Source organism: Ictalurus punctatus, chromosome 8, assembly GCF_001660625.3.
Source record: "Ictalurus punctatus breed USDA103 chromosome 8, Coco_2.0, whole genome shotgun sequence".
NCBI classification, from domain to species: domain Eukaryota; kingdom Metazoa; phylum Chordata; class Actinopteri; order Siluriformes; family Ictaluridae; genus Ictalurus; species Ictalurus punctatus.
The window spans coordinates 2472447-2481116 of record NC_030423.2 but is presented as its reverse complement, the minus strand read 5'-3'; the positions used below and the strand labels follow the sequence as shown (position 1 = coordinate 2481116).

The following is an 8670-nucleotide window of genomic DNA, read 5'->3' as shown; positions in this document are numbered from 1 at the left end:
TTCCTTCATAGCATCCAGAAGATTAGCCTTGACTGCTCAGCATTACTGGAGACCAGCTGGTTGCCAGTGGCCACTGCTAAATGGAACAATTAGCATAGTATCAAGCAGTACATTCTGACTCCACCTCATTAGTGATAAGGCTATTAGGCAAGTCGGCAAACCCGGGCCACTAAATTGCCAATCCTGATATAAGCGTTATAATTGAATGGAAAATCTTAATTAATTGCTGATTTTAAGATGCAAATTTGCCAACAATAAAGCCATGTTAAAGGCTAATCAATGGCTATGAGTGAGTTTAGTGATGCCAGCATAATTAATTTGATGCAGCCTTGGACAAATGAGGAACAAGTTATTAAAACGTCCACCACTGAGACGATAAAAGAGAACACAGACACGAGACATACAAACTGACAGCACTTTCGAAACGCATGCAGAAACCATCTGATTTCAGGTTGAAATTCCAACAACAATCTTTCTTTAGAACTATGAGATCAAATGTACCGCAAGATGCGTAAATCTTCCCAGCGTTATTTTATATATCGCAGATCAAACCATTGAGGTTCGAATCTCAAACACTTCTAAAGCCCATTCTTCTGAGCCATCAGGCACCTGCAATAGATATGCGCATGATGAGCATACTGTGCTCACATGATTAATGCACAGTAAAATTGCCCTAATAATTACACTGATAGATGGTGTAAAGGGGCCTTTCATGTCAGCGTATTTCAAAGTCGAGCACTTTCATGTGAATGTTTTACATCATGTAGAGGATGTGCTTGCCTGTTCGGCACAAGGGCACACAATTCATCTGCCTCTTGGTGAGATTGCATAATGGCTAATTTACCTAAAAAAGAAGCAAGCCTTAACTGAAGTGCAATGCAACCTGGTGTGGTTTCATTGGTAGATGCAGGCCAGTACGAAGCCTGCTAAGCCTGGTAGTTTTCACTTGAAATATTGGCATCTGATTTTTAAAGAATGATTTTTACCTCTAATGTGTGCACTAAAGAAACAGACCATTTTCAGTTGAGACTGTAACTGTCCCACAAATGAGTGAGTTATTATCCTCTGGCTCATTTAGCACTTTATTAAACTGCATGTGGCTGCTGGGTTTTTTTTTTTTTAAGTTAATGTTCTTAATTTCCATGTATATAACACAGGGTATATAAATATTCTTGTTGATATTTTAAAAAAAAATCTTTTAAATATGTATTTTCTTCACTTGTATGTACTGTACACTATGTTTGTATATATTTCTATGCATAAAAAACATTATTTAAAGTTACTCCATCAATTGTTTAAATTAGTCATGGGGTAAATACAGTCATGTGAAAAAATAAGCACACCGCATGGAAATTGTTGAATTTATTTATTTTTTTTATTTTTTTTTTTTTTTACATATATGGACAAGCAAACAGTGCTTATTAATAAAGTTGATATACTTGAACAAACCACATGGAAAAATAGCTTTTTCAATCATTTATTCAACAGAAATATCAATAGATGTGACATTCAATTGCGGGAAAAGTATGTACACCCTTGATCTCAGAAACTAGTGCAGAAATATGGTCTCTGACATCAGCTTGGTGGAATGTTTGACCACTCTTCCATACAGTATTCTGAGGGTTTTCTTGCATGCATTGCCCGTTTCAAATCCTCCCACAACTTTTATATGGGATTCAAATCCGGGCTTTGACTAGGCCATTCCATAACCCTCCATTCCTTCTTTCTGAGCCATTCCTTGGTGGATTTGCTTGCATGCTTAGGATCATTAGCCTGTTGAAAGGTCCATTTTCAGTTCAACTTCAACTTTTGGACAGATGGCCTCACGTTATCTACAAGCACTCTTTAATATGGTGCAGAATTCATAGTTGAATCAATGAATGCAAGCTGTCCAGTCCCTGAAGCTGTGAAGCAACCCCAATCCATAACATTTCCACCACCGTGCTTCACAGGTGGTATGAGGTGCTTCTCTTGAAAAGCTGTCTTTGGTCTGTGCCAAACATTATTCAAAAAGGCCTGGTCTTTGCCTATATGTAGTCTGTAGTCTTGCTCTAATATTCTTTTTAGACACCACACACCTCAATAGCAAAGGGAACACCAGACACTAGACGTGAGAAGGGTATAAATAAGACCGGTATGAGACAATATAATATAACCGCAATGCTAATTCACTATTTATTTTTACTGTATGAAATTTCTTTAACCACATAAACCTCCAGGTTATTGCTGTTATCAATTTTAAAAACCTATTGTTCATTAACTTACTAATAGTTCTTCAAAGGTTACCATAAGAATCTATCCCTTATTTAAGGGTTCACTGGATAACTATGTGTTCTTAGCTCCCAAAAAGGCCTCTACTTGGACCCCTTTCTGGCAGGAAAACACTCTGCTGTAGGTTTGTACATAGAACATTTAAGGGTTCCCCCAGAGGGACAACCAAAGAACGCTTCAATACACTCTAACAGTGCAAGATTTTGGTAACTACAGGAAACGTATACAGTTACGAGAGTGGAGAATATAAGTCTGGGCCTGTAAATAATTGTAGTGTAAATAAATAAAGCTCCTAAAACTGTAAATAATTTAGTAAAGTGGTCTACATATACTTAATGCAACTTGAAGTAATACTCCAGAATATTTCTCTGTCTTGAGTACAGCAACAAAAAAACAGTTTAGACACATTTCCCTTTACTGTGAAAAGAACAGAAAATCTGTTTACTTATAATAGAAGTGTTGTTGTTGAATATAATAGAATTTAACAACTACCGTTCTAACAACTACTATTCTGTTATAGTTTTGGAGAAAAAACGGCGGAAATTTCTCAAAATTCTTGTCTGTAGTATGTATGATACCGATACAGTAGAAACAGATTAATCTGCAAAACTTCATTGTTCCCTTGAGCCCTTTGTGTAGTTATTTTTTTTTTTTTACCATTATTATATATATATATATATATATTTTTGATTCATTGCATATTACAGATATGGGAAGTATCTGTACTGCAGTTTGTAGCACAAACTAAATATCTTAATACCAGCATTGTATTGAACGTAATACAGCAGTGCTGGCAGAGGGGGAAACAATGGAATATGCAAAAAAAAAAAAAAAAAAAAAAAAAAAACCCTACTGTTCTAGAGGCGTGGGACGCAGATAATGAAATAATCGTATTTGGGTACAAAAACATGCTAATTAAATTAACTTAATATGCAGTTTCTGATAAAGACTTGTTGTGGTGTGTGCTGTCGTCTTCAGGGGTTGTAAATGGCCACTAGAGGGGGAATTATCAACGCAGAGATGAATGTGTCTTTGTGAGAGACACAGGACACAGCTGAGAGTTGGCACAGAGAGAGGGAAGTAGGATGGGAGGATGAAAGGAGGGAGAGAGGAGGGGAAAGAGGGCATCAAAGCTTGGAAGGAGAAAGATCAACAGTGGGAGCCAGGTAGAGCAAGATATAGGCTAGTAGTGTGAGAGAAAAAAATCAAGAGGGCGAGAGACAGAGAGAGAGAGAGAGAGAGAGAGAGAGAGAGAGAGAGAGAGAGAGAGTTTAAATCTTGGTGAGGACCCCACAAGGACAGGAAAATCTGATAGTTTTGATCTTGTGGGGACATTTGGCTGCTTGCTTTATTTTATTTTATTTTATTTTATTGTATTTGTTTTTAAACAGAAACTGCTTTAATAATTTAGTACAATTTAGGTGTAACATTAATAAGTTGCAGTGGTAATCATGCCTTTAAGAAACGTGTGTGTGTGTGTGTGTTAGAGAGAGAGCTCAGAGTGACAGGATGATTAAGTCAGTATTATTATGACAGGATGATGCGGAGTAAGTATTACTTACTCCATTAGAGCGCATGTACGTAGAGAGCTCAATTGCTTCTTTGCTGACTCTGTACTAGAAATGTTTCTTAAAATTGTTGTTGTTGTTGTTGTTTTTTTAAATCTTACCTCTTCCAAAGGTACAGGATATTGACACTGTCACTTCTAGTTTCCTCTTCAGTCTCTTCGATCCTTGTTCAATGTGATTGAAGGCAGGAACATTTGACTCTCGTATAAAATGTCTAAGTGCTTCACTCGTGTGGTTTAAGGCTCGTTTACCAAGTACTGAGCAGCTGTAGATTTCAAAGATATGACTTTCAAAATTTATTATGAATCGTTTCCATCCCATTTGATATATAAGGTGCACATACCAGGATGGGTCTTGTGTAAACATTTATATGGCCACATGCTAAAGCAAAAAGGTGCTCAATAATATTGAAATATATCTTATTTTCCTTAGCTTAAGATGTGTGCCAAAGTATGTCCACTTCCAATGTGAACGTACACTAGCGCATACTCATTTGTGGTTTTGGAACATCCTACTCCAGATGTAGTCCACTGCTACATCCTATTCCAGATGTAGTCCACTTTAGCATGTATTGTGTAAATGTTATTGCGCATTTTGTAAATACTTTAGTCAGTTACTAAAAATAGGAAAAGAAAAACAGTCAACCTCTGCCCTATCCTAAGTAGAGAGTGATGTGGGAGCATCCCCAGCCCATACTAAAATTGGAACGATACCGAGAAGCTTAGCATGGCCCTTACGCAAGGATGACACGCAAAATCTGGAAGCACCCCCAGTGGTTCACTCCTCCTTCTCTTCTTCCCTATGGTTCTGACAGGGTGCTGTGTCTTTTCTGTTCTTCGCAACCACAGCCGTCCGCTCGCCCCATGCCCTCTCCCCACTGCCCAGTGCTACGGTTTCACCGGCTTTGTGACTGGCTAATGATGCAGAATGTCTCTCAATGGAGATCCACAGCAGAAGAGAAAGCCAATGAGTGTGTATGGGGGGAGGACTAAAAATGTGCTGATGCTTGTTTGGGAAAGGTTTCTCAGCTGCCCCAAGTGACAGTGAAAAGAAAACAAACACAAAAAAAAAAAAAAAAAAAAAAAAAAAACAGAGCATTTTCTGAGACGAGGAGGAAGAAAGATGCTTCCCATAGCACAAAAGACGCAAACGATATATAAAGATGTGTTAAATGTAAATCCTAACTGAAAATGTTTTAAACATTGTACAGGTACAGCATTAGTTTGCACAGTGCTGCTGCTTGGCACTAAAATATTGAAGAACTGGGCAAATCAGCGGATTCGAATTAAGACTGAATACTCAGACATTTCAAAGCCTGCAGAATTTTACTGTCATACAAACACATACATAACACAGGCTTAATACACTAATAACACTACACACCATTCCCATAGTGCTATACAGTATGTAACGGTAGTGTATATATCTACACCTATAACGATATATATATATATATATATATATATATATATATATATATATATATATATATATATATATATATATATATATATATACACAACAACAACAATAAATAATAATAATAATAATTCCAACTAGCTAAAGGTTATGTTTTGTTTTTTTTTTGTTTTTTTATAACTATCACTTATGATCAATTTCACTACGTATTTAGACTTCCTGTATTTAGACAGGAAGTAACCCGAATGGTCTTTAACCCATGAACCCATACAGGACACATTAAATATCCATTCAAACATACTACTTGAATATGTCGGTACAATACAATACAAGCTTGAATTTTTAAGGAATGGCACATTAAAGTAATTTTTCTCATTGCTGGTGTGACATATGATAGATAGTGTGTGCTGAGAAGACATGATGCGGATTATGAACCGAGCAGATCTGGAGCAGACATGATGGTTCTTTCACAATAATCAGCTGATACTGGTTACAGAGGTTGGAAAGAGGTGCTGCATTATCATTCCTCTCTGTTTCTCACACACACACACACACACATGCACACATGCACACTATCCTGTTCTCTCAGTTCTTTTGAAGCCACTCTGTACCGCTTCCTCTCTGCAGATGTCCTATACATCTGGTGAGGGCTGCTTCTCAATGACTTGGCAATAACTCACCTTAACAACTGTCTCGTCTGACATGTTTAATGTCTCACTCTCCACTGACATGTTGATATATCTGTTGTGTGTGTGTGTTTGTGCACCTGTTGTATGTATATGAGGGATAAAAAAGGGCCATAGAAGGACAGGACAGATCACATCAGCCCACCTCCATCATCAGTGCGGAAAAACACAATCATAAATAAATGTAAAGCTTTCAGAGTCATACGTCTGACTGGTCACTGAAGGTTAAGAGAAAGCATATTTAACTGTGTGCATGTGATTACTCCGTATGAACTAATAACTCACTACCAAGATTCCTACAAATAATTAACTGTATTTTTTTTATTATTATTACTGTTGAAACATTTCATTAAAATGGTTTTGAAAAAAAAAAAAAAAAAGAAGTAGGATCCTGATGTGCTGTTAACTGTTACAATCTTTTAATGACTAACATTTTTTAAATTAGTGTAGAATAATGTAATCTTGTATGAGAATTAGCATTGGATTATCCAATAAAATTTGTTAAATATACTTGTGCAACAATTATTGGCCCCCTATTAGTCAATAATTTGTGCTACCTCCCTTTGCCAAGATAACAGCTCTGAGTCTTCTCCTATAACGCCTGATGAGGTTGGAGAATACATGGCGAGGGATCTGAGAGCGTTCCTCCGTACAGAATCTCTCCAGATCCTTCACATTTCGAGGTCCACACTGGTGGACTCTCCTCTTCAGTTCACCACACAGGTTTTCTATGGGGTTCAGGTCAGGGGACTGGGAGGGTCATGGCAGGATCTTGATTTTGTGGTCAGTAAACCATTTTTGTGTTGATTTTGATGATGTTTTGGATCATTGTCCTGCTGGAAGATCCAACCCATTTTATAAACTTTCTGGCAGAGGCAGTCAGGTTTTCATTTAATATCTGTTGATATTTGATAGTGTCCATGATGCCATGTATCCTAACAAAATGTCCAGGTCCTCTGGCAGAAAAACAGCCCAAAACATTAAAGATTCACCTCCATATTTAACCGTGGGCATGAGGGACTTTTCCATACGGCTACCTCTCTGTGTACCAAAACCACCTCTGTGTTTATTACCAAAAAGCTCGATTTTGGTTTCATCTGACCGTAGAACCCGATCCCATTTGAAGTTCCAGTAGTGTCGGCACACTGAAGACGCTCGAGTTTGTTTTTGGATGAGAGTAGAGGCTTTTTTTTTTTTTTAAACCCTTCCAAACACCTTGTGGTGATGTCGGTGACTTCAGATTGTAGTTTTGGAGACTTTCTGACCCCAAGACACAACTAACATCTGCAGTTCTCCAGCTGTGATGCTTGGAGATTTTTTGTCCACTCGAACCGTCCTCTTCACAGTGCGTTGAGACGATATAGACACACGTCCAATTCCAGGTCGATTCATAACATTTCCAGTCGACTGGAACTTCTTAATCATTACCCTGGTGGTGGAAATGGGCATTTTCAATGCTTGTGCTATTTTCTTATAGACACTTCTCATTGTGTGAAGCTCAACAACATTTTCCCGCACATCACAGCTACATTCCTCGCTCTTACCCATCGTTATGAATGACTAAACGAATTTTGCCTATGTGTTACCTCATATTTATACCCCTGTGAAACAGGAAGTCATGGTTGAACAATTTCCTGTTCCTAGTCACCCAGGTGTACTAAAAAGAAATGTTTTATATCGACGTGAATATACTTCAAATATATTTTTCTCATATGAATTCATAGGGGTGCCAGTAATTGTTGCACACCTATATTTAACAAAGTTGTTTTTTTTTATATATAAACGCGTTGTGCTTGCAATTCTTTGATCTCCAGAAGAACAGAGTATTTCTGTGAATTTTTTTTTTTTAAACAAAATATCAAAATGTTAAACAATGAAGAAAATTTTTCACAGCCTTCTCTGCTCATATTTACCAAGGGTGCCAATATTAGTTGAGATTACTGTAAAGCACTCTCCACTCCCACACATTCAATTACTTTACTCGGTTATTATGGCAATACACAAGTGTTGGACACCATGTTAAGGATGTATTAAAAATAATAATAATAATAATAATAATCATAATGTTATCTTAGTATAAGTGATTTTTTTCCGGTGATAATTTTCTTTTTTAACGTAGAAATATACCATAAAGTCCTTTTTTTTTTTTTTTAATAAAGTATTCCACTTGATGGACATTTTACTTGGTTAATTACTTTGTGTGTCCACTGGAACTCCCACAAGACATCTGCTGTAGCGTTATTTAAGGAACGAAATGAGACAACATGTCCTCATCATGCAAATTAATACCACGCCGGAGAAATCAGTTTACACTGAATAAATAGCATAAAGGTTCATTTAATAATAAATCAAGCCCAATTGATGTCGCATATTGTGTTCAGTGTGTTAGATGATCTTGGGCATGTTACCTACTTACCTACGGGGCACGTTTTAGTTGGTGTGCTTCTCAAAATCATCAGAACACACTGTTTTGTGCTGAGCTTATCTCATCCCTGGATTTAACGTCAGAGAATGACAAACATATTGTTTAGAAAAAGAAAAATATATTCAGCTTTTGCTGAACATCAGGATGATGATGATTTAGCATATGAGAGCGTGTCTCTTTAAGACTTTTACTAGACAGGATATACATTTCCCAAACCCTTTCTTCATCAAGCCTGTGAAATCGACATTCTTTCTTAGCTCTTTCTTGTCTGCTGCCCAGGGGATGTTTACGCTTTTGTTTA

General features: G+C 37.1%; 1 non-coding gene across 1 annotated transcript; it reads left to right on the top strand.

Moving 5' to 3' along the window:
* The first annotated feature begins 4512 nt into the window (after positions 1–4512).
* On the top strand, positions 4513–4617 carry LOC124628461 (U6 spliceosomal RNA). The gene has a single exon (XR_006982995.1). It is a non-coding gene; the product is annotated as a U6 spliceosomal RNA (small nuclear RNA).
* The last annotated feature ends 4053 nt before the right edge of the window (positions 4618–8670 follow it).